Source organism: Lepidothrix coronata, unplaced genomic scaffold (assembly GCF_001604755.1).
Source record: "Lepidothrix coronata isolate B3197 unplaced genomic scaffold, Lepidothrix_coronata-1.0 Scaffold218, whole genome shotgun sequence".
Taxonomy (NCBI): Eukaryota; Metazoa; Chordata; class Aves; order Passeriformes; family Pipridae; genus Lepidothrix; species Lepidothrix coronata.
Genome location: NW_016690398.1, coordinates 1,236,287 through 1,250,688, shown reverse-complemented (window position 1 = coordinate 1,250,688; position 14,402 = coordinate 1,236,287). Strand labels below are relative to the sequence as shown.

Here is a 14,402-nt window from a genome sequence, read left to right as displayed (position 1 = left end):
TGCACCTTGCATGGCCTCATTGCCTTCAGTGGGTTGATCAGATGTAATTAATTCACTCCAGAGTTGTTTAATGATGCATAAGAAGGAATAGATTCAAGCTCAATCTCGTAACTGCTTTGCCTCTGAAATCTTAACAGGATTAAAGCACCATTAAAAAAATCCAAGTAGTTCTGTGAGCAGTGAAACTAATGAAGCCAGGATTCCTATGGATTTGTGTCTTTTGCTTGATTGACTATTTAACTGATTTATGGGAAGATTATTTTATCTCTACATACACCTCTAATCCCTTTCTGCTGAATATTTTGGCAGTTCCACTCTGCTCGCTGCAGAAATTCCCCAGTAGGATCAATAGTTATTAGGACAAAATTGTTCAAAACCTGGCTCCTCTTTTACCTAACCCCCTGGCTTTAGAAAATTGAAACACTTCAGTTTTTTTCTTTGCATCTTTGACTGCTACATTTTGATGGGAAAAAGCACTGAGCTTTTTCAGGAGCTCGATAAACCCTAATACCATAAAATAAAGATGAAAAAAAGTGACATAAAGAGTATGTTCTTTGAGATAATTCACAGGGCCGTGAGAATAAAAAGAAGCAATCACAGAACAATCTTGAAAAGTGCCAAAAGGATAACAGTATTAGAAGAAAATGTTTATGACTGAAACAAAGTTGTTGGGAGTCAGATCATGGATTTGGGGTGGGGAACCACACTTTTATTTTTACTAAATCCATTATTTTAAAAAGCTTTGGGAAATAGTTCTGCTTAAATAGAAGAGTAAGAATTAAATAAATGTCTAAAAAAGAATGTCACCAAAATATATAGGTCCTAAAAAATGCACTAATGAACCGGATAAACAGTTACCTGGGATGAAAAAAGCTTTTTATTAAATTTCTCTGGGTTTACCAGCTGTGAAAATAAAACCTGTGTCATTCAGGAATTTAATAAATCACATTTTAAATGTCATGTCACCACTCACTAGGTTTTATAAAACTCAAACTACCCAAGTAGTTAAAAAATCTTTAGAGCTTTATAGTTTATGAAACCCAAGAAATAGGAAAGTCAGGGATAAGCCAAATACGTGGGAATGAAAAAAAAAAAAGTCTTATTTCACACAGACAAGGAAAGGAATAGCATTTGTGTATGTATGTGTGTGTTCTTTACAACCTTTGTGCATATTCTGTATTATTTTTATTATTTATTGTAATTTTTTTCATGTAAATTGTGGGGGTTTCATGATTTTTTTGGTAATTCTAGAACTAGTCTTGAGCAACACTTTTCATATATAAAAATCCCAAGTCCTGAATGTTCATAACTCACTAAAAGGCACTCTCAAGGTGTAACCATAACTAGAGAGTTACTTATATTAAAATTATATAATTTCTTGTGTATGTGCTTTGCAGTGACAGCAACACCCACATTCAAACCTGTAAATCTGCCATAATTTGGGGAGTACAAGTTTTACAATCATGGCTCAGATTAGAGCAGACAGAGCTTGTTAAGTTCAAAGTCATTTGTCTATTTTGCTGTTTCTGATTCTTCACTCCAGGAGAGTTTGGACTGTATTAATGTGCTTTTTGTTCAGCTGGAGGAAAATTCATTACAGACTAATTCAATAAAAATGGGTAATTTTAATCAACTTGATGTATTTCTCCTTGGTTACTATATTACAAATCAATAGTAGTAAATCCATAGTTAAGACTTGCAAGCTGTTGCATAAAGATCCAGTGACTTGTGTCTCAGGGTCTTGAATTAAAATGGAAAGAAAGAGCAATGAAAGTTTAATGTCTGAATCCTTCCAGTGAAAAGATATTTTTCTTTTCTTTTCAAAATTCTGTGATGGATACAGAAACGAGCTCTAGAATTTTTTAACTTAAAAACCTCAAAGTAATTAGTTTATTTGTTCCTCCCTGATGGATTCTCTGCCCCTGCTTTGAACAGCCTTTCCATGGATTTCTGTGAATGAAATGTAGGGGCAGAATTTGGGGGCTGGAGGTGAAAGGTGCGGGTTGAATGGTGATGATTTATGTCCTTTAACTCCCCTCTTTTGGGAATTTGTTCTTTTAGGAATCTCAGCAAAGCAGTGGATCTCCCAGCCAGCCAGAGAAGGATTTGAAGGTGTCTTTCAAGGTAAGTGTAAATATGTAAAATTAAAAAAATTTGTTTTATCTACGTGAGATGATTTTTGAGAAAACAATTGCAGTGGATTTTTTTGGTTGATATAAAAGATGAAACCTGAGGTGAAACTGGGAGACCAGAACTTGACTAAAATACGTCTCTTACAGAGAATTCCCCCTAATTAAATTGAAAAGTTGGCACCTTTGTCAGTCCTAAACGTTGCAAAGAGAATAATTTATGAATCCTGGCAATCCCTGTTTAACGGTACAAGGTTCACAAGGTGCATTTCCTGCACCTTTTGAGATCAGATCTCGAGAACTAAGACCTGGAATTCTTAAAAACAAGCAGCACAAAGTTATTTTCAGGTTGGCAGCTTTCCGAGATGAAGATCAGGACAGTCACATTCCACTGGTGTGTCTGTCCAGGAGGTACTAAATGAATTGGATTTGTTGCTTATTGTTCATGTTTCTTCCTGTGTGAGTTTTTACAAATCATGGCCACATTCCCAGATATCCTGAAAATACAGGAGTGACAGATTTTATATGTTTTACATACAGGTCATCAAAGTTAATTACATGAAATGGAACAATCCCCTGATTTAATCCCTGCATTGAGTTTATTTAAAACAAAACCATTTGTGAGATGTGAGGTAGTTTTAGGATTCTTTTAGTCAATTCCTCGATGCTGAATGGCAAGAGAATCAATCTGCATTTTGGTTTTGGAATAAACCTCAGTTTGCAGACACTGGTAAAAATTTGCTTTTTTCCTAATTAATGACTTCATTCAAGAGAGTACTGAAATCAGAAATTACTGCTGATAATTAAAAAATAGACAAATAAGCATTTGGGAAGGAAAGAAAAAAGCTGGAAACAAATTTAAATTTAATCAATTAATTAGAAAAATTAAGACACCCTGATTTTGGTGATATTGTTTTAACTGTTAATGGGCTGAGAGAGGAGACGTCAAAGATCCTCTCCAATATTAAGGTGAGACTTTTTTTCAGTATTTGGGCGATATTTATCACTGAAATCAAGATTTTTCTTCTTGTAAAGAGGAAAAAACAGAGTCAAAGATCTCTTTAAATCTATAAAAAATGGAAGACTTTGATCTCTTTTTTTTTTCTTCAAAGAGAAACATGTAATGCTGGACACGGAGTTTTGTTTGGCTCAGCACAAGTAATCGAGTTGAAGACATGAAAATATTTATTGGCAGTTAAAAAAAAATAACAACAGAAAAGAAAAGAAGAAGAAAAGAAACAGGTTTGGTCATGATTTGTGTGCCTGAAAATTGTTAAAATCTCACTTGTAGTGTTAAATATGATGCAGAGCAGGAGCAGGTCTCTCTGTATTTGGAAGAGTTGCCCTGTGGGACAGTGCAAGGCAGGTGTCTGTGGGTTATCCCCTGGAGATAATATTCCTTGCAGGCAGGGTGGGCTCATCCCAAGGGATCAGACAATTCCCCCAGCCCTTCCATAAACCTTCCCTGGCCAAGCTGAATTAAGACAGACAATATTGTTTTCAGCCCAGGAAATCATTTGTGGGGGAAATGTTGAGCTCTCAGTTTATCAGCAGAATGAAGTGGTGAGGAAAGCACACGGTGGAAAGTTTATCAAACTCCCAAGTAATTGAAAGGAGCAGCAGTTTGAGAGGTGGGTGGCAATATTTCACTGGGCTTTGATGCAAACTCAATTCTGCTGCTCGACTGGTAGTGATTTTTACAAGGTTTTAATAAGGGGACATCTGTGACTGTAGCCTTAGCAGAGTTCATGTCCTTTATAGCATCAATAATTTACAATAATTCAATAGGGACCCACAGAATATAAAACAATCCTAGTGGAAAATGACTTTATTGGAACCATCTTCTGTGGCTGAAGATTCTTTTAAGTGTCTGGTTTCAATGAAACACGAAATAACGTATCCATTATACTTTTATCATTGCACAAGAGAAAACCTTGTTCAACAGTCTTTTGGTGAAGAGAGTTGTTACATTTCACTTGCTTTAGTGTGAGGAGAACAATTTCTCATCTTTGGGCTGCTTCTGAAAAATTTCCAGTGTGACTTGAACAGGAAAGCATTTAATAATTTACATAATATCTATTTTAAAACATGTGCCTAAAGAAGTGCCTGAGATGTTGTTCAGATAGTGTTCAGTAAAAATGCATAGACTCACTTCTAATCTTGGTCACATCCTCCATCCTCCTAAAAGCAGAAGATTTCTAGGGATTTTAATAGAATAAGCTTTACAAGGGAAGAATTTGGAGCCTGATGTGTCTTACAGCACCTCAGCATCCTCTGAGTACAACCAGGACTTGGGGCTGCTGGTGCATGAGAGGTTGGACATGAGCTGGATTATCCTGAGCTGGCCCTTTCCAACCAGGCCATTCCACGATTCTGGGACATGGATGGAGGGGCAACCCCTGTATTTGAATCTCAGAAGTGCTGAAACCATTGTTGTCACGTAATACTTGATTTTATCCTGCTTTCTGAAGAATTAAACAACCATTCTCTACAACTTTTTGTCTCCATGTGAACTTCCTGCTTTCCCCAGTTTTCAATCTGTTTATCAGTGTTGTCTGAAATTGAGAGAAATACCAGTATTTTCTATAAATAATAATCCAGACAGAGGAATGAAATCATGGAAATATGGAATGGTTTGGGTTGGAAGGGACCTTAAATTCATCCAGTTCCACCCCCCTGCCATGGGCAGGGACACCTTCCCCTATCCCAGGTTGCTCCAAGCCCTGTCCAGCCTGGCCTTGGACACTTCCAGGGATGGAGCAGCCACAGCTTCTCTGGGCAACAGATCCTTTTACAGAAACCACCGGGATAAAGTCTGTGGTTGTGTTCAGCCTCTGTTGTTCACCAGATAAACTACATGAGAGATCATCCTCAGACAAGTGCTTGGAAATTAGTTTGTGTTATTCCTGCTTTTCCCACAGTTTCTTCCTTCATGATTCTCTTAATCACATGAAAACCCAAATAACAAGCAAAATGTCATCTGTGCTCATGTATCCTTAGTTATTTGACATATATCCTGATCTATTTTATATCTTTTTGGCAATAATTCAGTTGTCTTTAGATCCCTTCAACCTTTCAGGAGGCTTTATTTGGTGTTAATTCTCTCTGAAATCAACTGAGTTTGCCAAAGAAATTCTGAAGGTTAGAAATCCATTTCTAGTCTCCTGGAAATCTTTTCATTTTCATTGTTGTCACAAGGCTTTTTCTACATCCCCTTTACATAAGTTAAATTAAGAACATAGGTCTAGTCATAGTCGTAATCAATTTTCTGATTCTGTAGAGAAGGGAAAAGTGCTGGAGCATTAACAATTTTTAAAAGTACATTTAAATCATTATTCATTTATAGGGTTGCATTAATTTCTGAATAATGCAGCACTGGAGATGGATGATTCACTGCGATGTAAAGTCTTTTGTAGTCATTTAGAGCCTCATTATATGAATCTATCACTCACTGTTTCCACCCACAGACATTTCTTGAACTGATGAGGCAAAATCATTATGATGCAGATAAAAGGGAGAGCCTGGCAAAACAAATACAACAACAGTTTTAATTAGGCTAATGTTTTTAAATTCCCACAAGGTTATAAAAGCACACTTGCAGCCGTTTCAAACACAAATGGATCAGGGCTCAATCCTTCCCAGTCTGAATACGGGATTGAATCCAACTGCAGCACCAAGCAGTGATTCCAGCTCTTCCCAAAAACGGGCCTCTGGTTCAGCAGCTGCAGGAGAAGTGGCATATCCAGGTCGGTGGAGGAATTTGCTGACTCAGTACATAAACCTGCAAAAGCCTTGATACCCCAAAATGAACAAAACTGAACCCAAAACAAAGCAGTAAAGGCAGAAAGAGTAAAAACCTGTGGGTCCCAGAAAGCACAGATAGGTGGAGGTTGGCTCCAAAGTGCCAACTCACACGTTGCTTCTCTTTATTTCTATTTGATTTGCACAAAGGCTTCTTTTTCTATTTGTTTCCTCAAATAATGACGGTCGTGCAGTGATTTTTTTTCTACTTTGTTTTTGTCTTTTGGAAATCTAATCCTTTGTTAGAGGTAGGACTGTGTTATTAGTGGAAACACGAGCCTGTTAAGGGAGGCTGAAGTGCTTCATCAAGCAGAAATAACGTGTTTGGTTTCATTTCCCTCCCCGTGGAGAAGATTAGAGTCATGAACAAGTTAGGGTGAGGTACAACCAAGGGCTTTGATGAAAAGAATGGAAAAAAAACCTGCTAAATTTGATATGAACATTTTTTAGATCTTTATGAGGTGTTTGGTGAGCCATTTTTTACTTCTTAATTTGTGTGCACTTAACAGTTTTCACGTTGAAATTATAAGGAGTTTCTATGCAGCTTCTTGTGAGCAGTTCTTGTTTAAAGAAAATTTTACTTATCAGGCAGAGATTTTTTTTCTTTTCTACTTGTCTGTGTTCCCTTAAAAGGTGAAGGATTTCATTCTTTAATTTCTGACTTAACAATTCACCACATCTTTTACTGTAAACACACCCTAATGCTTAAGACTCTGCCATAAGTCTGTGTGGCTACTGGTTGTTCTGGAGCTGGTTTTTATCTTATATCATAGATTCATGGAATCACAGAATAGTTTGGGTTGGAAAGGATCTTAAAGCTCGTTTTGTTCCACCTCCTGCCATGGGCAAGGACACCTTCCATTAGCCCAGGTTGCTCCAAGGCCTGTCCAGCCTGGCCTTGGACACTTCCAGGGATGGGGCAGCCACAGCTTCCCTGGGCCTTTTGCAGGGAAGAATTCTGTCCTAATATTCCAACTAACCCTTCTCTCTGTCAGTTTGAAGCCATTCCCCCTTGTCCTGTCACTCCATCCTCTTGTAAGTAGTTGTTCTCCGTCCTTCTTGTAATTTGTGGTGCCTCTGACTTACTGCAGATGTACCCAAATACCTGCTCCTCAAACAGGCTTCAGAACCTGTTCTATGTCTGCTTCTAGTGATTCCTCTGGGGATGACTCCCACATCCTTGGACAGTAAGGAAAGGCTGTGAAGGGCCACATCAGTGGTGTCACACGTGCCAGAAGCACAAAAGCTTCTCTCGGAGCTCTTGAAACTCTTGGAGCTGCTTTTTCACCTTGATCTTTGAAGATCAGAGGAGATCAAGGCCACCATGTGACTGCAAGATGTGCAAAAGCACAGTGCAGGCTCTCAGGAAATGTTTATTGAGACGTTTGTTCTCAGTGTTGTGTATACAAGGGGTTCACGTTGTTTATTTATTTATTTGCTTCAGGTGTTTGGGCAGAAATATGAAAAAGCTGCAGAGTACAACTCACTTTAAAAGTCGTACACTCTGGAGGGAGTTATCAGAGCTGCTGAGCTCAGCACCCCATGTGTTAATTCAAAGGTTCTCATAGCTAAATTTCCTGGGTGTTCTAAAAAAATTAAACTCCCAGGGAAAATTATAAAGGCAAACAGATTTTTGGCAGCTGGGCTGAAATTACTGCAGTGCAGCTTGTGCATTCAGCAGGAGTGTTGAAGGCTTTGTGTGATGCTGGGCAGAGCCTCTTCTTCCTTCCCACAGCAAGACCCCCCAGTGGGACATTTGGGATCACAGGCAAAAAAGGACACATCTGGACCTTTGAGCCCCAACCTGCTGTCCAGAGGACGTGGGTTGCTTCAGCAACACTGTACCTGCTCAAGGGGCCACCAGCTGCTTTGCAGGGTGATGGAGGTGACAGATCCTCTCTGCCAATAATTCCTGTTCATTATTATCCATATCTGCCATTTTTGTCACCCCTGAGGAGGAGGGGACAAGCAGTCCACGTGCAGAGTGTCCTCTCGCGTAGCTTGCTGTAAACAGGCTGATTTCTCGTGTTTTAGCCCCAAATGGTCACTGGGTGCTACAACCTTCACATTCCCCATGGAGAACAGGGAATATGAAGCATTTTACAATTAAATGTTCCTACCCAGTCTCCCTCCCAGCTGCCATCATCTTCTAAACATGCTTTGTGAGTGGTTTACGAGCTGACACTCTGGGGGCAGGGGGGGGGATGTGTCTGATGGTGTTTGTACCAGTTACCTCCATTATTGAACCTGCCCATTGTCACTTGCTGTGTGAATGAGATTGTTATTGCTCCTCCAAAATGAAGTGTGCACGAGTCAGAAGCGCTCCATGAATATGGAAATTATGCAGGAGGCCATTAATATGCTATAAATTTTGCAGCTTAGTGCTTTGCTCGGAAACCGCGAGCGGATTGTTTTCGCCCCGTATCCAAACACACATCCAGCAGATTGGTTTCCCCAAGGAAAAGGCAGGTTATGGAGAAGTTATATTTCTATTAGGCAGCATTTGCATAGAAATGATTGCTTCCTGTGGGGCTTGAGGTGGTAGGAGAGTGAGGGGAGGAGGAAGTGCAATGGTAAAACACCATGACGCCGTGATTGTTTTTAAATATAGAAAGGAGAACTTGTTTTATACCCACGTGTGATGGTGATGGTGCTGTCATGAAAGATGTGATCACCTTGTGGCAATGCAGGTTACAAAAAACAAATAATGGTTAGTGATGTATTTTAAAAAAAAATATTAAAAAAAAAAGTTATTTTCTTGTTCTGATGGAAAACCAAACTTTTAAATCCTTGCTGAACAGTGCAGTAGAGAAGCCAAGAGCAAAGTAAGACACCTTCCCACTGGGGAGCTGTTTCCTGAGTGTATTTGAGGTACATTAGCATGGAAATGCTGGGAAGACTGAAAATGCTGCTTTTCACATGGAATTAAAATCATTAGGCATTTCTAACAGGGGTTGTTAAGTACAGAAATGCCACCAGGGGCACATTAGAAGGAGCAAGGAGGCTGCAGGAGCCCCTTTGGTGCTGGTGGGCACCAAACAGCCCTTCAGTGACCGGAGCAGGACAGAGCCACTCTCCTGGCACAGCCCATCCATGGCTCTGTGGTGCCTTTGTGGGAAGAGATGAAACTGAGCTCCAGGGATCTTCTTCCAAGAGCCTTCTGGCTTTTGGAGTGTTGCAAGGGAAAAATAACACCTTGTTCCCCTGCTGGTTTCACTGCTTTAATGCTGGAGTTAAAAGTTCCCTCATTTAGCCAGGCTTGCTTAGCTTTCATTGGTAATTGTTCCTGCTTTTCCTAATTGCTCCTTGCCCCACTGGAGAATTTGGGTGTGCCTTTTAAGAGCTGAGTGGGAGACAGGAGTCATGGAAGCCAGGCCAGATGCTCCAGCACAGTTGTTTTGGGATGGGGAAATGGCAAATCAATTGATCACGAACGAATTTCTTGAACTGTGTAATGTGCAAACATGAGTCGAGTCCTTCGTGGTCCTGGCACAGAAACATATTTTCCCTCGTTGAAGAGATTTAAAGGGGAGAATATTCTCATTGCAATTTTTGTTGTGAGGACAGATTGCTTTCTCGTTTTCCATTCTCATTAGAACCTCTGTCAAAAAGGAGCCATTTGGAATTTTAATGCTTTATATTTCTTGTAATTCACGATGTTTAGGCTGTAAGAACCTGACCTTTCCACTACTCTGTGATTTGACTGACTGATTACTTCCTCCTCAAGTTGCCACCCCTTTTTTTCCCATGTTACAAAGAGAGGTAATTAAGGAAGATTTACGTGTCTGTTCATCATTTCTTTCCGTGGTGTAGGTCACACGTGTCCTATTGTTGCGGTGAAGTTAAGAGGTATTAATCACTTTGGGTGAACTTGCAAAGCATCCCTTCCCTTTTTTTGGCTTTCATTGTTCTCAGGTATGCTAAATGAGAGTAAAATATGCAAGAATACTCTCAGGCATGAAAATTAATGATCAAGACAGAAATTCACTATAGCAAGAGGCTTCGAAAACAGCTATTTCGAAATCACAGTGTTGGCTGAGGTTTCAAAATAGCTGTTTTCAACAACTTCACGGTCTTTCCACTCCAACAACAGATTCCCTCGCCTTGCTGAATAACTCACAGAGGGATTTAGTGCATTTCATAAGCCCCTTCTATCAGAGTTTTCAATTTATGAAAGTTGCTTTGGGTGAATCTCTGTTGTGGGTGTTTATAAAGCCATTGTAGCGGCATTAATGAAGAATCTCCACTGACATATTGTCCTAACCTTTGAATATTGCTCAGGTGAAATCCTCTCCCTCGCTGACATTTAAATTAAACTTATTTTGCAGCATGCATTCCTGAATAAAAGTCCTGAATAAAATCTGTTCCTGACTGGCTGCACAGCTTTGGCAACCACGGTCTCCTAATAAAAACACATCTCTAGAAAGGAGATTAAAGTTTACAGGCACCTATTTTTGAGCTTGCCACATTTGTTAGATCTGAGTGTTCTAAGTTAATGTAAGACAATACAAACATTCTGTTTGGATAGAGATTTTATTCATATGGGGAGAAATCTATTGTGAAGTTTAGTTCATCTTGCATTTGTGTGACACGTCCTCTCCTCAGTGCTTTTTGTTTGGTAGAAAAACACTGTTGTATTAAAGGGGTTCTGCCCTGTGTTTGAACAACCCCATTTCCTGTTTCATTGACCAGAGGTATTTTAACTGTTTCCTTTTTAATTATGCTTCTGGTAAACATTTTGGTACTAACACAGAAGTAAATGTTACCAGAACAGCAGCACCTCCGATCGGAGGAAGGAGAGAGCCCAGTTCAACCCCCAGGCTGAGTGTGAGACCAACCTTTCCTGGTGATTCTGTGGGAAATTTGGTGTGCCTACTAAAGCCATTTCTGTGGGTTCTTTCACAGATTTACCAAATCTGAAGCCATCACCACCAAACCTTCTGCTTTACCTGGTATTCTGGTGAAAATGGCTCATCTGAGCTTCAGCCTCATCCAGCCTCACATTTCTTGTGTCTTCTGCCAGGATCCCTCCCAGAGGTACTTTGCCCTTTTCTTGCCAGTCTGAGGGTTTGGCAGAGAGGGAATTATTTTTTTAGGCTGATTTGATTCTATGTTGTTCTGCCTTCAGCATCTTGAAAAATGAATTTATTCAAATTTTAGAAAACAATATTCTCAACCATCCTCACTCCATCTTTTCCCAGAGTTGTCTGAGGGTTTCCTTGAGGTGCTCTTGTCCAGGTCTCTGACTGTAAGTGAATACTCTGTTGCAAAGCTGTTTTTTGCTCCCTGCCTTCACACCTGATGAGTAGATCATGCGTGTACTGGTACCAGTGCTGGCACTGGGCATCCTCTGCCAACATTTTATTGTCTGTGAAACTCTGCAAAGGCAACTTCTTCATGTGAAGAGGTAGGAGAATGTTCCGTGTTCCTCCTGTAGGTCTGTGAAAGTCTGCCAGTGACGAGGCTGCCTTTCAGTGCAGCTCAGAAAGCTGCAGTTGTGAGGTGACATTTCTCCTCCCGTGACAATCATTGTCACAGGAATAGCTCGGCGCTCTCTGCACGGGCTCAGGGGGCACGTTGGCTTCTGCCTCACTGGTGCCATTCCCACAGACAAAAGGTTTAATGGAGCTCGTGCCAAGGCACACACACTCAAACAGGAAAATTAACTGAATAACCATTAAAGTTTATGGAGCGAATTCCTGAACATGGGAATCCAGGGGGAATCCAGACTGAAGGAGTTTGTGACTCCTATTGCTCCTTAATCAGATGCCAGCTCCCATTTCCACAGACAGGTGGGGACTCGCTCTCACCAACACACAACCACATTTCCAATCACCTATTTTATGCTAAAAGAGCTTAAATTTAACTCTGCTCGAACATAAAAAAGGAGCAGAGCTGCTAAGGCATTTAATAGGGGCGTGAAATGCTTTGAAAGTCCAAACTGATTCTTTTTAATGTCACTTGGGCCTTGCTCTGCTCCACAACGTACAAGTCATGGCACTGCAGCACCTGAACAGTGGCTTAAAGTTAGAGGAAAAAGTTGAAGTGTTGTAATTTGGTTTTGAATCTGAAGGTTTCTAATTTCAGCCACTTCATCTTTTGAATTTATTTCGGCCTATAAGTTCTTTTCAAAATGCAGTGATGAAGCTCTCTGACAGATAACAAGGACAATCAATCAGCTTGTCAGCTGGGGAGTGAAAATGCTGTTTGGGAAGTGAAATCACAGCATATGTTGAAGGGAACAAATAAGAAATTATTCAACAAATTCGTGGACATTTGTTACTGAAATAAAGTGATTCTGAAGCACCACCTTCTTTGGGCACATTTGGTTGTGAAAGTTTCTTTTTATTCCTCTCTGGCCCAAAAGGATGGGAAAAAACTGAATTAAAAGACCCTATTGGGTAAGACATTCCCTTTGGACAACAGAGCTGTGTGTTGCCATCTGAGCCATCTCCTGACATCAGCAAAAACCTGGAAATACTTCAAAACCAGTGTTTCCAATGCAAGTTGGGGGGGTTTTTTTTGTGTTTTTTTTTTGTTTTTTTTCTTAATTCTTCCATTCTTCCTCTTCTCTCTGGTTGTTGCAGTGTTGATGGTAACTCCTCTTTGTGCTGTTCCAATAAGGATGGTCATTGGAAATTCTTCTGGGAAAAACTGTCCAGATCACCTGAAAATCTGGGAAGAATTCAGACAAGTAAGATCTCGTTTCTGCTTTTGCTCAGGAGATTCCCAGTGAAATGTGGCTGGGGCAGGTTTGTCACCTGCACTTGCACTGAATCTTCCTGATAATTTGAGGAGCATCAAGAGAGACTTGTCTCAAAGTCATGACTTATCATTTCCATTTAACTCTCTTGAGCATCTGAAGAGACTTAGATTAAACTGCAGAGGGAAGAGTCTGCTATAGGTGAGGGAAGAGCATGAAATAGTACCTGGAAAAGGTGAATCTTTTGGCAGATGGAGGTTTTCAGAGGCTTATGAAGTGGCACTGAGATTAAACCTTTTTGTAAGATCAGGTACAACATGTGCTATTTAATCCCTGCCTGGGTGTAGCCTGAAATATAGGAGAGGATTTAGTGTTTTCATTGATTTACTTACAACTTTAAAGCAATTTATTGTTTAAATGGCTACAGCAAACATCTCTTCTCCCCTGGCTGATATAATTTCCTTAAATTGCTGGCTGTTTGTGTCTTCAAATTTTTCTTTCAAGTTCATATTTCAAATCTGCATAGAAGACTCCCCATATTTTCTCTCCAGCTTGCAAATTTGCTATGTCTCGATTCCTGGGAGCCCCAGAAAAAAAAAACCAACATTTCCCATTTAAATGAATGAGAGAAGTCACGGTGCAAGATTGATTTCTGCTGCCCCGTTTTTCTTATTTATTCCCAACATTCTGCCCATTTGCCATGAGCTTCTTCACATTTCAGAAGCAGCCAGTCTTCTGTGAGGACAAATTGTGCTATTTATTTCTGTTCTCAGAGGAAACTAATGGTTTAGTGGGTGAAATGTCCAGGACAATAAGGAGAACTAGTCCTGTGTATTCCCAGCCAAAGAAATACATCTCAAGTAAATTGCTCTCAGCTGAAATCATGGCATGTCATGGAAGTAGGAACTGATTTGTATTCTGTTCTTTGTGTTTCTGAAGCATCAGAACCTGCCCGTGGGGAGGAGAAAGACAGGCTGGGCTTCACTATGCAAATAGTTTGGTTTTTTAGAGGGGGGGAGAAAAATGGCAAATGGATTTTTATGACATTTTTCAAATGCAATGTTTACCCTTCATCTTTAAGAGGATATATCTTTGTTAGGAACCAAGAGGGAAACAGCAAATTTAAAAGGAGAAAAAAAAAATAGAGTTGTTTGAAATTGCAAAGTATATCTGGGCTGTCAAAACTTCACTCCCTGCTTTGGTCCCAAGCCCCAGTCCCCACACTGCTCTGTAAATATTCCTGATTTTGCTCAGCAAGGCTTGGTTTGGTTCAAAGTAAACAACATCCAGGATTTTTTCCTTCTCTCTCTGACTCTGCATAACACTCCAGAGCTGTCCTGACCCTCCATGAGGACACTGTGCTGTTCTGCCCACCCAGCCCAGCAGCTGCACCGTGTCCTCATTTCAGGTTAAGCTGAAAAATCATGGACTCCCAGAATGATTTGGGTTGGAGGGGACCTTAAAAGATCTTGTTCCAGCCCCACCATGGGTAGGGACACCTTCCACTAGACCAGGTTACTCCGAACCTCTTCCAGCTTGGCCTTGAACACTTTCCAGGGATGGAGCATCTGCAACCTCTCTGGGCAAAGAAGAACCCTTTTCTTAGAAACACAGGGGATACCTGTGCCCCAGAAATGGCCTGGGTGATATGACAGGTGCCCTCAGAGGGGACCATCCCTGAGCCCTGCTGGTCACTGAGCTCTGCCTGGAGCAGAAAGCATGGGATGTATGGAATGTAGGAACCCACGGAAGTGTCACCAAAGTTATTT

The 14,402-nt window shown here is 40.4% G+C and overlaps 1 long non-coding RNA gene across 1 annotated transcript in view; it reads left to right on the top strand.

Moving 5' to 3' along the window:
* The first annotated feature begins 2,067 nt into the window (after window positions 1–2,067).
* LOC108506512 overlaps window positions 2,068–14,402 on the top strand; it is a 25,996-nt gene continuing 13,661 nt past the window's right edge. The window contains exon 1 of the long non-coding RNA XR_001877789.1: window positions 2,068–2,124. This is a non-coding gene — a long non-coding RNA (uncharacterized LOC108506512). The remainder of the gene's footprint in view (window positions 2,125–14,402) is intronic.